Source organism: Zalophus californianus, chromosome X (genome assembly GCF_009762305.2).
Source record: "Zalophus californianus isolate mZalCal1 chromosome X, mZalCal1.pri.v2, whole genome shotgun sequence".
Classification (NCBI taxonomy): Eukaryota; Metazoa; Chordata; class Mammalia; order Carnivora; family Otariidae; genus Zalophus; species Zalophus californianus.
In genome coordinates, this window is record NC_045612.1 from 23,329,144 (window position 1) to 23,343,651 (window position 14,508).

Genomic DNA, 14,508 nt, shown 5'->3' on the forward strand with positions numbered 1-14,508 from the left:
TGGCTGATTAATATTCTATTGTATAGATATACCATTTTGTTTATCCTTTCATGAGTTGATGGACATTTGGGTTGTTTCCATATTTTCTCTATTATGCATAATACTGCTATGGATTTTCATGTGCCATTTTTTTGTGGAAAGAATATTTTTTTCAATTCTTTTAGGTGTATGCTAGCACTGAAATTGAGTTTTATATTTTTAGCTCTTAATTTATGTCTTTGATTTTTTCTGAATTACTTTTTGTATATCGTGTGAGTTAGGGGCCCAAATTTGTTATTTTGCATATGGCTATCGAGTTGTCCCAGCACCATTTCCTGAAAAGACTATTCTTTTCCCATTGAATGTTTTTGGCACCCTTGTAAAAAATAAATTGACTAGACACATGGGTTCATTTCTAGACTTTCAATTGTTTTCCATTGATCTGTGTGTCTATAATATAAGCCAATACCACAGTCTTTTCATTGATTTAATTTTGTAGTAAATTTTAAAATTAGTAAATGGGAATCCTCATCATTTTTTTTTAAGTTGTTTCCTTTTGCTTTGTTTTGTTTTTGCTTTTGGGGTACCTTGCAATTCCATATGAATGTTAACAACTGTTTCTCATTTTTGAAAAAAAATGAAATATGGAACTTTGACAAGGATCCAATTGAAATTAAATAAATTTGGTGAGTAGTACCTTATTAATAATATTAACTCTTTCAACCCATTAACATTGGTGGCTTTCTACTTATTTATATCCTCTTTAATTGATTTCAATAACGTTTCATTGTTTTCAGTGTTTAAGTCTTGAACATCCTGAGGAGTCTGGCTCCTGGCTGAAAGCCTTTGTGTGATTTTCAGGCCCAATTATAAGCAATTGCATAGGTTTTACCTGGCAGGCTTCATAAGGGAATGTTACACTCCCCACACCTTTATCTTTGGCAGAGATTTCTTCAGGTATCTCTATTAAGGCCTCCTCATAAGCAGGAGAAAGGGAATAACATGAAGACACTCTTCCTCATTCTGACTCAGTATTCAGATTTTTTTCCCCCTCATAGCCCTCCATATCTCCCTGCCCATGCCCTCTGCATCTTAAAACTGCAAGAATCTTTTGTTCAGGGCTCCTTCAAGAATGAGATCACACTTATATCTATGCTGAGCTACCTGAACTTTGACCAGTGTGTCATTCCATGGGGGGAAAAAATGGAACAGAGGGGAACCAGTGCTTTTTTAGATTTTGGCCTCTTGTTTTTACCCTCATAGTATGTGCTTAAAGATTTCACTGTTAGCTACCATTTTAGTTTAATATTTTAGTTGGTTAGATACCACAATTCCAAAAAAGTTTATTTTGACAGTTCCATCAATTTATTCATAAGCTTTTGTGGAAGAAGAGACTTTTAGATTTCCCTAATTTGACATTTCACTGACATGATTGTGCATGTCTTAAGTGCACAATTCTGTTTATATATGTATGTATGTATACACCTACACTTGTTTTTTTAATTTATTTTCCAAATAATATATTCTTGAGAAACTCCTAAAAATTTCTAGTCTGCTGATGATACTATTCCTAGTGTTATAGTGCTGTTACCAATTTATTAATTTCCCATAGTTCATAATTATTATAAAGGATTTCAGAGAAAGTGTATGCTCAGTCCACCATCTTAAACTAAACATCCAAAGTTATTGAACAAAGTAAAAATATATAAAAAATGATAAATAATAATGATAATTACAGATATGATTTTAGTCACACTAAATTAAGTACTGTTTCAATATGATAAAAAAACTTTTATTCCTAGTTTACAATTTATTATCCCTAGACATTTTCTAAATGAGGAAGAGATGTTGTTTTTCATCAAATACCTATTTAGAATATTAATGGCTGTATCTTTGTATATTTTCTTCCTTGATCTGATGAAATAAAGGATTGTACTATAAATATTAATATTGTTGACACCCTAGTTTGCAATATACTTGTCTATGTTATAACATTTCTTTTCATTTACTACAATGTTTATTTTACTGGGGCTTAGTTTAAGATTTTGGCATTCATAACTTGAGATTATTCTGAAGTTAAATTTTTTAAAACAATCATGATAAAATTTTATTGTTAGGGTAGGTTTATATAAAAAATTGGAAACATTCCTCCAATATAGCAAATTATACACAAACAATGAATCATGGAACACTACATCAAAAACTAATGATGTACTGTATGGTGACTAACATACCATAATAAAATAAAAATATAATCTGAAAACATCTGCTTTTTTAAAACTCTGAAAGAACCCATTCTTGAAAAAATTAGTAAAAATATATTTAAGAGTAATCTTGTTGTACTTTTAACAAAAATTCTTAGGTATTTGTTTTATTCAGGTTTTCTTCACATTTATTTATTTTTTATTTATTGTTATTATTATTTTTTACAATAGAATAAATAATTCTCTTGATGACTGCAGATATGTAAGGCTGTTTGGTAGTATTCAGAACCATCACAGATGGTGGTTTTCCTGATTGGTGTTTAGTCTTAGTAACTATAAGGAGCTACTTGTCTGAAACTGCTGTCAAACCAGGAAGAATGCATTTATGCATCCATCATTTTCAGGATTATTGGGTAACCTGAGCATTTTTTTTTTCAAAATAACGCTGCCTTCTTGTGTCACCAGGCCCAACTCACTCACATTCACCTCAATGGCAGTACTTTCAGTAATAATATCCAAAGTTGTATGTAGTGGGGATGAGGGATTCTTTTTTTTTTTAACAATTTTATTTATTTATTTGTCAGAGAAAGAGAGCACAAGTAGGGGGAGCAGCAGGAAGAGGAAGAATCATGCTCCCCCCTGAGCAAGGAGCCTGATGCGGGACTTGATCTCAGGACTGTGGAATCACGACCTGAGCTGAAGGCAGATGCTCAACTGACTGAGCCACCCAGGTGCCTGAGGGATTCTTTTTTATGCCAAGTATCGGAGCAGGCAAAAGGTGACTTGAGATTCAGGATGTGTTACATGGGCCTTTTTGAAAAGTAAGGCCATTGGCCTAACTGATCTTTTTTTTCTTTTTCCAAGCAACATTTTTATTCCCAAATTTTGAGGAAGGCTCTGCATTGACTTTATACACACTTACTCCCAAGCATTATTCTAAGTGCTTCATGTGTCTCAAACCATTTAGCCTAAGAACAACCATGCCAGGTATGATTTTTTAAATTAACATATAATATATTGTTTGTTTCAGGGGTATAGGCCTGTGATTCATCAGTTTTACACAACACTCAGCCCTCAGCACAACACATACCCTCCCCAAGGCCCATCACAGAGCCACCCATCCCTCAACCCCCCTCCCCTCCAGCAACCCTCAGTTTGTTTCCTAAGATTAAGAGTCTCTTATGGTTTGTCTCCCTCTCTGGTTTCATCTTATTTCATTTTTTTCTCTCTTCGCCTATGATCCTCTGCCTTGTTTTTTAAATTCCATATATCAGTGAGAATATATGATAATTTTCTTTCTCTAATTGATTAGTTTGCTTAGTGTAATATCTTCTAGTCTGATTTGCATCATTGCAAATTGGACGACTTCATTTTTTTATGACTGTGTAATATTCCATTGTGTGTGTGTGTGTGTGTGTGTGTGTGTGTGTGTGTGTGTGTGTGTATATATATATATATCACATCTTCTTTATCCATTCATCTGTCAATGGACATCTGGGCTCTTTCCATAGTTTGGCTATTGTGGACATTGCCACCATAAACATTGGGGTGCAAGTTCCCCTTAGGATCACTACGTTTTTATCTTTGGGGTAAATACCCAGTAGTGCAATTGCTGGGTTGTAGGGTAGCTGTATTTTCAACTTTTTGAGGAACCTCCATACTGTTTTCCAGAGTGCCTGCACCAGCTTGCATTCCCACCAACAGTGTAGGAGGGTTCCCCTTTCTTCCCATCCTCACCAACATCTGTCGTTTCCTGACTTGTTAATTTTAGCCATTCTGACTGGTGTGAGGTGGTATCTCATTGAGGTTTTGATTTCTATTTCCCTGATGCCAAGTGATGTTGAGCACTTTTTCATGTGTCTGTTGGCCATTTGAATGTCTTCTTTGTAGTAATGTCTTTACATGTCTTCTGCCCATTTAAGGTCTTTCATATTTAGGTGGTTTTCAGGTAAAGCCATCTCCAACAAAGCAGACTTTATAAAGTAACCATCCTCTTCCATGCTTCCTTCTTTCTCTTTCCTATTTGAATAATTTTTAATACACCTGTTTCTTCCAGGACACAAACTTTGGGCAAAAGGACCTTCCATTTTCTTGCTTTCTCTTTTTACTTTTGTTTAATCATTTTGGAAATTACTTTAGCTCAGGACTGTCCCTCCCTGTCCAGTAGATATGCATGTATTACTCCTTGTGGAATCTTTTAATCATTCTTTTGTTTGGTGTTTCTTTTTTCATGCATCTCGATAATCTTTTTCATTTGTATTTTCTCAGCATGACACTGTTTATGATAAAGCTTAGCTTTCAGATTAAGTGTCTTTTTTGGCTTCTTTGAACATTCTTGAACCACTCCACCTTCCTTCTTTCTTTTACTCATGGTAATCCAAATGATAGTCATAGCACTTCCAGTGAAATTCAATATAATTCTTCTGTGGCATGGTGACAGGCACAGAACTGCCATGTGCAGCTGCAGGGTTGTGAAGAAGCTCTCAATTTTGGGGTCTCTCTTCACTTTTTAAAATTGAATTTTACTGTCTTAAAAAGATAAAAAAGAGATAAGAAAAAAATAAATAGCATATTTTGCATTTATTGATATACTCTATTTCCCCTCTTTTTTTGTACATTAATTGCTGCTTTTGATATTTTACACTCCGTAATTTTGCTTTTAATAAATTGTTTATTTAATTTCACTTATATAGTTGAATATTTATTTATAGTCAGTTATTCTAGTTTAATATTGAAATTATTGCAAAGATATTAGTATGTTTTAAGTATATCTTTAGTTAATCTTATAATTTCAGTTTATGGTATTCTCCTCAACTCTGGGAAGACTTTGATTAATTCAGTTTATATATATATATATATATATATATATATATATATAGAGAGAGAGAGAGAGAGAGAGAGAGAGAGAGAGAAAACTACCATATATTCACTGACCTCTTCCTTTTTAATTTAATTTAATTTAATAATTTAATTTATTTAATTTATTTCTTCCAAGTTTTTATTTAAATTCCATTTAGTAAACATACAGTGTAATATTAGTTTCAGGTGTAGAATTCAGTGATCCATAACTTACATACAACACCCAGGGCTCATCACAACAAATGCCCTCATTATTACCCATCATCCATTAACCCATTCCCCCCATGCACCTCCTTTCCAGTAACCCTTAGTTTGTCTTCTATAGTTAACAGTTTTCTGGTTTGCTTTTTTTATCCCTATGTTCATTCGTTTTGTTTCTTAAATTCCACATATGAGTGAAATCATATGGTATTTGTCTACCTCTAACTGACTTATTTTACCTACCATAATTCTCTCTAGCTCGACCCAAGTCATTGAAAATGGCAAGATTTCATTTTTTTAAGAGAGAAAGGAGGAGCAGAGGGAGAGAAAGAATTTTAAGCAGGCTCCATGCCCAGTGTGGAGCCTGATGTGGGACTTAGTCTCACAACCCTGAAATCATGGCCTGAGCTGAAATCAAGAGTCAGACACTTAACTGACTGAGCCACCCAGGCACCCCATGATTTCATTTTTTTGATGACTGAGTAATATTCCATTGAATATTTATACCACCTTTTATCCATTCATCAGTTGATAGACATTTGGGCTCTTTACATAATTTGTCTATTACCAATAATGCTGCTGTAAACATAAGGATACCTGTATCCCTTTGAATCGGTATTTTTGTATACTTTGGGTAAATACTTAGTAGTGCAATTGCTCGATTGTAAAAGAAACCTCCATACTATTTTCCAGAGAGGCTACACTAGTTTGCATTCCCACCAACAGTGCAAGAGGTTTCCCTTTTCTCCACATCCTCACCAACACCTGTTGTTTCCTGAGTTGTTAATTCTAGCCATTCTGACAAGTGTGAGGTGATACCTCATTATAGTTTTGATTTGTGTTTTCCTAATGATGAATGATGTTGAACATCTTTTCATGTGTCTGTTGACCATTTGTATGTCTTCTCTGGAAAAATGTCTATTCATGTCGTCTACCCATTCTTAACTGATTATTTCTTTTTTGAGTATTGTATTTGATGTTATTTATGTATTTTGGATACAAAACCCTTATCAGATACATCATTTGCAAATATCTTCTCACATTCTGAAGGTTGCCTTTTAGTTTTGTTGATTTTTTGATTTGTTGTGCAGAAGCTATTTATCTTGATGAAGTCCCAATAGATTATTTTTGTTTCCTTGGCCTCAGGATGCATATCTAGTAAGAAGTTGCTATGGTCAATCATACCATGCACATTTTCTAACCAAAATGTTATGAAACTTACAGTCAACCAAAAGAAAAAAAATTGGAAAGACCACAAACATATGGAGTTAAAGAACATCCTACTAAAGAATAAATGGGTCAACCAGAAAATTAAAGAAGAAATTAAAAAATACATGGAACAAGAGAATATGAGAACACAATAGTCCAAAACCTTTAGGATACAACAAAAATGGTCATAAGAGAGAAGTATATAGCAATACAGACCTACCTCAAGAAGCAAGAAAAATCTCAAATAAACGACTTAACTTACACCTAAAGGAATTAGAAAAAAAATGACAAATGAAGACTAAAGCCATCAGAAGAAGGGAAATAATAAATATTAGAGCAGAAATAAATGACATAGAAACAAACAAACAAAAACAACCTAGTAGAAGAGATCAATGAAACCAGGAGCTCTTTCTTTGAAAAAAATAAAATAAAATTGATAAACCCCTAGCTAGACTTATGAAAAAGAAGAGAAAGGACCTAAATAAATAAAATCACAAATGAAAGAGTAGAAATAATAACCAATGCCACAGAGAAATATAATTATAAGAGAATATTATGAAAAAGTATATGCCAACAAATTGGACAATCTGGAAGAAATGGATAAATTTCTAGAAACATTTAAAATACCAAAACTAAAACAGGAAGAAATAGAAAACTGGAATAAACTAATAACCAGCAACGAAATTGAATCAGTAATCAAAAATTTTACAACAAACAGAAGTCCAGGGCCAGATGATTTTCACAGGGGCATTCTACCAAACATTTTAAAAAGAGTTAATGCCTATTCTTCTCAAACTATCCCCAAAAATAGAAACAGAAGGAAAACTTCCAAACTCATTCTATGAAGCCAGTGTTACCTTAATTCCAAAACCAAAGACTCTACAAAAAAAAAGACAACTACAGGCCAATATCCCTGATGAACATGGATGCAAAAATTCTTAGTAAGGTACTAGCAAATTGAATCCAACAGCACATTAAAAGAATCATTCACCACGATCAAGTGGGATTTATTCCTGGGCTGCAGGGTTGGTTCAATATTTTCAAATTAATCAACATGATACCTCATATTAACAAAAGAAAGGCTAAGAATCATATGCTCCTCTCAACAGATGCAGAAAAAAAAAAAACATTTGACAAAGTACATCTATTCATGATAAAAACCCTCAACAAAGTAAAGATAAAGGAAACATTCCTCAACATAATAAAGGCCTTATACAAAAAACACAAAGCTAATATAATCATCAATGGGGAAAAAACTAATAGCTTTTCTTCTAAGGTCAGGAACAAGACAGTGTTGTCCACTATCACCACTTTTATTTAACAGAGTATTGGAAGTGCTAGCCACAGCAATCAGACAACAAAAAGAAGTAAAAGGCATCCAAATCAGCAAGGGAGAAGTCAAACTTTCATTCTTCGCAGATGAGATGATACTCTATATAGAAAACCAAAACGATTCCACCAAGAAATTGCTAGAACTGATAAATGAAGTCAGTAAAGTCGCAGGGTACAAAATCAACATATAGAAATCTATTGCATTTCCAATAAAGTGAAGCAGCAGAAAGAGAAATTAAGGAATTGATCCTATTTAAAATTGCACCAAAAACAATAAGATACTTGGGAATAAACTGAAATTAAGGAATTGATCCCATTTAAAATTGCACCAAAAACAATAAGATACTTGGGAATAAACCCAAAAGATCTGTAAAAAATCTGTACTCTGAAAACTATAGAACAATTATGAAAGAAATTGAAGATAACACAAAGAAATGGAAAAACATTCCATGCTCATGGATTGGAAGAACACATATTGTTAAAATGTCTATACTACTCAAAGCAATCTACACATTTAATGCAATCCCTATCAAAATACCACCAGCATTTTTTCACAGAGCTAGAACTACTGATCCTAAAATTTGCATGGAACCAGAAAAGACCCTGAATAGTGGAAGCAACCTTGAAAAAGAAAAGCAAAGCTGGAGGTCTCACAATTCCAGTAAGTTATATTACAAAGCTGTAATGATCAAGACAGTATAGTAGTGGCACAAAAACAGACACATAGATCAATGGAACAGAATAGAAAACCCAGAAACAGACCCACAACTATATGGTCAACTAATCTTCAATAAAGCATGAATGACTATCCAATGGAAAAAAAAAAGACAGTCACTTCAAGAAATGAAATTGGGAAAACTGACAAACATGCAAAAGACTGAAATTGGACCACTTACACCAGAAAAATAAATTCAAAATGCTTGAATGACCTAATGTGAGATAGGAAACCATCAAAATCCTAGAGGAGAACACAGGCAGTAAATTCCTTGAAATTTTTAAGTATTATTTCTGTTTTATTTCTTTAATACCTTCTTGAGGAATAACAATTGTCTGAATTTTCTATTTCTAAACTCTGTCTTCTATTTTCCACATCTTTCTTATCATATTTCTCTATTTGCTGTATTCTTTTGCATTTTGTATAAGCTTCTAATGCTTGAACTTCAACTCAGTCTTTTAATTCTAGCCTTGATGCAATTTTAATTCTAATTGTAATTTCAGTTTATTTTCTATAAATAATTTCAGAATGTTCTTACCATCTGTTATTATAATTTGTTTTTTTATTTTCTTAGCTTTCTTCTACTGTTCCATAAATTTATTTCATTAGCAATTATATGAATGAAGGTTGTTTTGCTTTTATGTGGGAGAAGTCAAATTAATACTATATTAAATAAAATGGTCAGTGTATTGATTTCACTTATAGAACTCTTGGATGGATAGAATGAGAAGTTGAAAGTGAAGCAGTGTACCTGGCCCTCCACAAATTTCAACTCAGGTCTTGAACAGAAACAAAATTTTCTACTGTTCCCCTCTCTCCTTCTCTTCCTCTTCCTTTCCTGCTCTTCCCAATTCTTATTTATGCTTGCTTCTGTGTATTTTTTAAGATTGATTTATTTATATTTTATTATTTATTTATTTATTTATTTATTTATTTATTTATTTATTTATTATTTGTCGGAGAGATTGAGTACAAGCTGGGGGAGTGGCGGGTAGAGAGAGAAACAGGCTTTCCACTGAGCAGGGAGCTGAATGCAGGTCTCAATCCCAACACCCTGGGATCATGTCCTGAGCTGAAGGCAGTCGCTTAACCGACTGAGCCACCCAGGCGCCCTGCTTGCTTCTGTGTATTAAACTTCATTCTTACTCATTACATACTGATAATCATCTATCAGGTTAAAATTTTAGAGCTTCCATTACTGGAGTAGGGCTCATTTCCTTTCTTGGTTCCACTTTGGAAATAGGAGGAAATGTCTCTTATTTTCCTGGATTCAATGAGGTGTCCATGCCTACAACATTTTGGGGAAAATGGGGTAGGAAGAGTCATGTAAAAACACCTTGAAAACACATGATTGAAATGGGAAATGGAGTAGATTCCAGAAAAAAAGGATTGTTCCCATAAGAAGCAACTTGTTTTTGAACTGTCACAAATGCAGTGAGTCCAATTTATTTTTGACATTTCAAAAACAAGTTGCTTCTTATGGGAACAATCCTTTTTTCTGGAATCTACTCCATTTCCCATTTCAATCATGTGTTTTCAAGGTGTTTTTACATGACTCTATAATATAATATATTGTATTTGTTTATTGTAGTGAATATACACTATTGCTTGACTTTAGAGGTCTTATTTTTTTTTTCTCTATGACAAATTATTTTCACAGGAAATATAATGGCCAATGCAAGCCTGATATTTGTTCCAAGGAGATGTGAATGCATACTCTTTGGTAACCTTCAGGTTTGACCTTCACTTTTTTTTCAATTCTTTGACTTAAATAGAAGCCTAATTAATGTCACTTTATATAGTCAGCTAGGAATTTGAGCAACCTGAGTGGAGTGGTGACAAAAGTGGGAAGGAAACTGAGGTGTCATCAGTCATTCTCAGCAGGGAAACTATTTCTGTGGATTGTTATTATTGTTGTTTTTTTTTTTTTTTCCTATTTGGAGATGCTGTTTGTCTTCCTTGTGAAACTAGTGTCCCTCCCTCCCTCCCTCCCTCCCTCCCTCCCTTCCTTCCTCCTTCTCTCTCACCCTCCCTCCCTCCTTCCCTCCTTCTTTCCCTTCCTTCCTTTTTTTTCTTTCTAAATTCCTTTTTCCTTTAATTTTCACCTGATTACATACTACTTATATGGAGAGACAGTGTCTGGCCTCATTTTTGTCACTGATATCCACTTTATCAGTAATGTGAGCCGACAATCTTTCAGTTGATTGTAGACATGCTCCTCTGAGGTTATTCCAATATTACTGTGTTTGAATATCTTGATTTAATCTATGCCAGTGAAATAGTTTCATTTGGAATGCTCCATATCTGACCCATGGCTTTCCTTCATCTTTAGCTATCACTCCTTAAAATTAAAGCATGTAAATAAGATTGTGCCAGGTTACCTCTGCTTACTTCTGCAGATTATGATCATTTTTCTCAGGAAGGAGAGTTTTAAGTAATCTCTTCATAAAAACCTTGGCCTGATCCTTTATTCATTATCTTTATCATAAATATTTCAAATTTTATAAGTTGAAAGGCTGAATAATGACTCCTTCCTCCATGCCCCACCAAAGATGTCTACATTCTAATTCCTGGAACCTGTGAACATATTACCTTACATGACATTGTGACATTGTGGATGTGATTAAGTTAAGAACATTGATATAAAATGATTATCCAGCATTATCCATGTGGACCAAACATAATTACAGGGTCATTATAAGAGGGAGATGGAGGGTCAGTGTTGAAGAAAGTGATATTATGACAGAAGTAGAGAGGGAAAAAAAGATATGACAAGAGAAACTAAGGTTGGACTAATGAGACCAAGAACAAAGGAATATAGGTAGCCTCTAGAATCTGGAAAGCCAATTAATGAATTCATCCTAGTGTCTTCAGAAAGAATGCTACCTTTGATTTTAGCTCCATAGAACTTATTTTGAACTTCTCATCTCTAAAACTCTAAGATAATAAATTTATATTATTTAAGCCACTAATTTCATAATTTGTTATGTCAGCAATTGGAAATTAATGCACAGGTTGATTGGACTTTTTATGTACTGCTAACTCAGAAAGTTTTTATTTATTTTTTTTTATTTATTTTTTTTTTTTAAAGATTTTATTTATTTATTCGAGAGAGAGAGAATGAGAGATAGCACGAGAGGGAAGAGTGTCAGAGGGAGAAGCAGACTCCCCGCCGAGCAGGGAGCCTGATGTGGGACTCGATCCCGGGACTCCAGGATCATGACCTGAGCCGAAGGCAGTTGCTTAACCAACTGAGCCACCCAGGCGCCCAACTCAGAAAGTTTTTAACTCAGCTCTCCTTTTTCCACTGGATCTAATAGAGGAAGGGTCGCACACCAGATTTTAAAGTGTCAATAAATCTGAAAGTTCAGTTCTGCACTTTTTTCATGTTTCTTATATCAAGGTCTTCCTTCCAACTCCATTATATTGCCTCTCTAATGCTGTTGAAATGGCTTTCAATATATATTGTAGAAAATTAATCAGTCACCCTGCCTCTAGTTTTATCTCTCTCTATTCTCTCCAGTTCATTTTTTTATTATATTCAATTCGCCAACAGATAGTACATCATTAGTTTTTGATGTAGTGTTCAACAATTCATTAGTTGCATATAACAACCAGTGCTCATCACAGCACGTGTCCTCCTTAATATCCATCACCCGGTTACCACATCCCTCCACTCCCCTCCCTTCTGTAACCCTCAGTTTGTTTCCCAGAGTCCAGAGTCTATTCCTTATGTTCCACATAAGAATGAAGCCATATGATAATTGTCTTTCTCTGCTTGACTTATTTCACTTAGCATAATCCCTCCAGTTCCATCCATGTCGATGTAAATGGTAGGTATTCATCCTTTCTGATGGCTGAGTAATATTCCATTGTATATATGGACCACATCTTCTTTAACCATTCATCTGTTGAAGGACATCTCAGCTCCTTCCACAGTTTGGCTATTATGGACATTGATGCTATGAACATTGTGGTGCATGTGCCCCTTCTTTTCACAACATCTGTATCTTTGGGGTAAACACCAAGTAGTGTGATTGCTGGGTCGTAGGGTAGCTCTATTTTTAATTTTTAAAGAACCTCCATACTGTTTTCCAGAGTACCTGTACCAGCTTGCATTCCCACCAACAGTATAAGAGTGTTCCCCTTTCTCCACATCCTCACCAACATTTGTAGTTTCCTGTCTTGTTAATTTGTACCATTCTAACTGGTATAAGGTGGTATCTCATTGTGGTTTTGATTTATATTTCCCTGGTGACTAGGGATATTGAACATTTTTTCATGGGTCTGTTAGCCATTTGTATGTCTTCTTTGGAGAAGTGTCTGTTCATGTCATCTACCCAATTCTTGACTACATTATTTGTTTTGGGGTGTTGAGTTTGAGAAGTTCTTTATAAATATGGATACAAGCCCTTCAACTGTAATGTCATTTGCAAATATAATCTCCCATTTCATGGGTTGCCTCTTAGTTTGGTTGACTGTTTCCTTTGTTGTGCAGAAGCTTTTTATCTTGACGAAGTCCCAGTAGTTCATTTTTGCTTTTGTTTCCCTTGTCTTTAGAGACATGTCTTGAAGGAAGTTGCTGTGGCCAATATCAAAGAGGTTACTGCCTATGTTCTCCTCTAGGATTTTGATGGATTCTTGTTTCATATTGAGGTTTTTCATCCATTTTGAGTTTATCTTTGTGTATGGTGTAAGGGTTCATTCTTCTATATATAGCTGTCCAAATTTCCCAGGACCATTTATTGAAGAGACTGTCTTTTTTCCATTGGATATTTTTTCTGATTTGTTGAAGATTATTTAACCATAGAGTTGAGGGTCCATTTCTGGGGCCTCTATTCTGTTCCATTGATCTATGTGTCTGTTTTTGTGCCAATACCATGCTGTCTGGATGATCTCAGCTTTGTAATATAGCTTAAAGTCAGGCATTGTGATGCCACCAGCTTTGGTTTTCTTTTTCAACATTCCCCCTGGAGATTTGGGGTCTTTTCTGGTTCCATACAAATAATAGGATTGTTTGTTCCAGCTCTGTGAGAAATGTCAGTGGTATTTTGACAGGGATTGCATTGAATGTGTAGATTGCTCTGGGAAGCATAGACATTTTAACAATGTTTATTCTTCCAATCCATGAGCATAGAATGTTTTTCCATCTCTTTATGTTTTCCTCAATTTCTTTCATAAGTGTTCTGTTGTTTCTAGAGTGTAGATCCTTCATCTCTTTGGATAGTTTTATTCCAAGGTATCTTATGCTTTTTGGCACTATTGCAAATGGAATCGATTTCCTAATATCTTTCTACAGTTGCATTGTTAGTGTATAGAAAAGCAACTGATTTCTGTGCATTGATTTTGTATCCTGCAACATTAGTGAATTACTGTATGAGTTCTAGTAATTTGGATGTGGGTCTTTTGGGTTTTCCACATAAAGTATCATGTCATCTGTGAAGAGAGAGATTTTGACTTCCTCTTTGCCAATTTGAATACCTTTTATTTCTTTTTGTTGTCTGATTGCTGAGGCTAGGTTTCTACTACTATGTTGAATAAAAGTCATGAGTGTAGGCATCCCAGTCATGTTCCTGACCTTAGGGGAAAAGCTCTGTTTTTCCCCACTGAGAATGGTATTCACTGTGGGCTTTTCATAGATGGCTTTTATGATATTGAGGTATGTTGCCTCAATACCTATACTTTGAAGAGTTTTAATCAAGAAAAGATGTTGTATTTTGTCAAATGCTTTTTCTGCTTCAATTGAGAGAATCATATGTTTCTTGTTTCTTTTATTAATGTGCTCTATCACATTGATTTGCAAATGTTGAACCATGCTTGCATCCCAGGAATAAATCCCACCTGGTCATGGTGAATAATCCTTTTAATGTACAGTTGGATCCTATTGGCTAGGATCTTGTTGAATATTTTGGCATCCATGTTCATCAGGGATAGTGGTCTGTAATTCTCCTTTTTGATGGGATCTTTGTCTGGTTTGGGGACCAGGGTAGCGCTGGTCTCATAAAATGA

General features: G+C 34.5%; 1 pseudogene; it reads right to left on the reverse strand.

The window, feature by feature from the left end:
• Positions 1 to 2,546: 2,546 nt before the first annotated feature.
• On the reverse strand, positions 2,547 to 4,615 carry LOC113931394 (annotated as a pseudogene).
• Between the last annotated feature and the right edge of the window lie 9,893 nt (positions 4,616 to 14,508).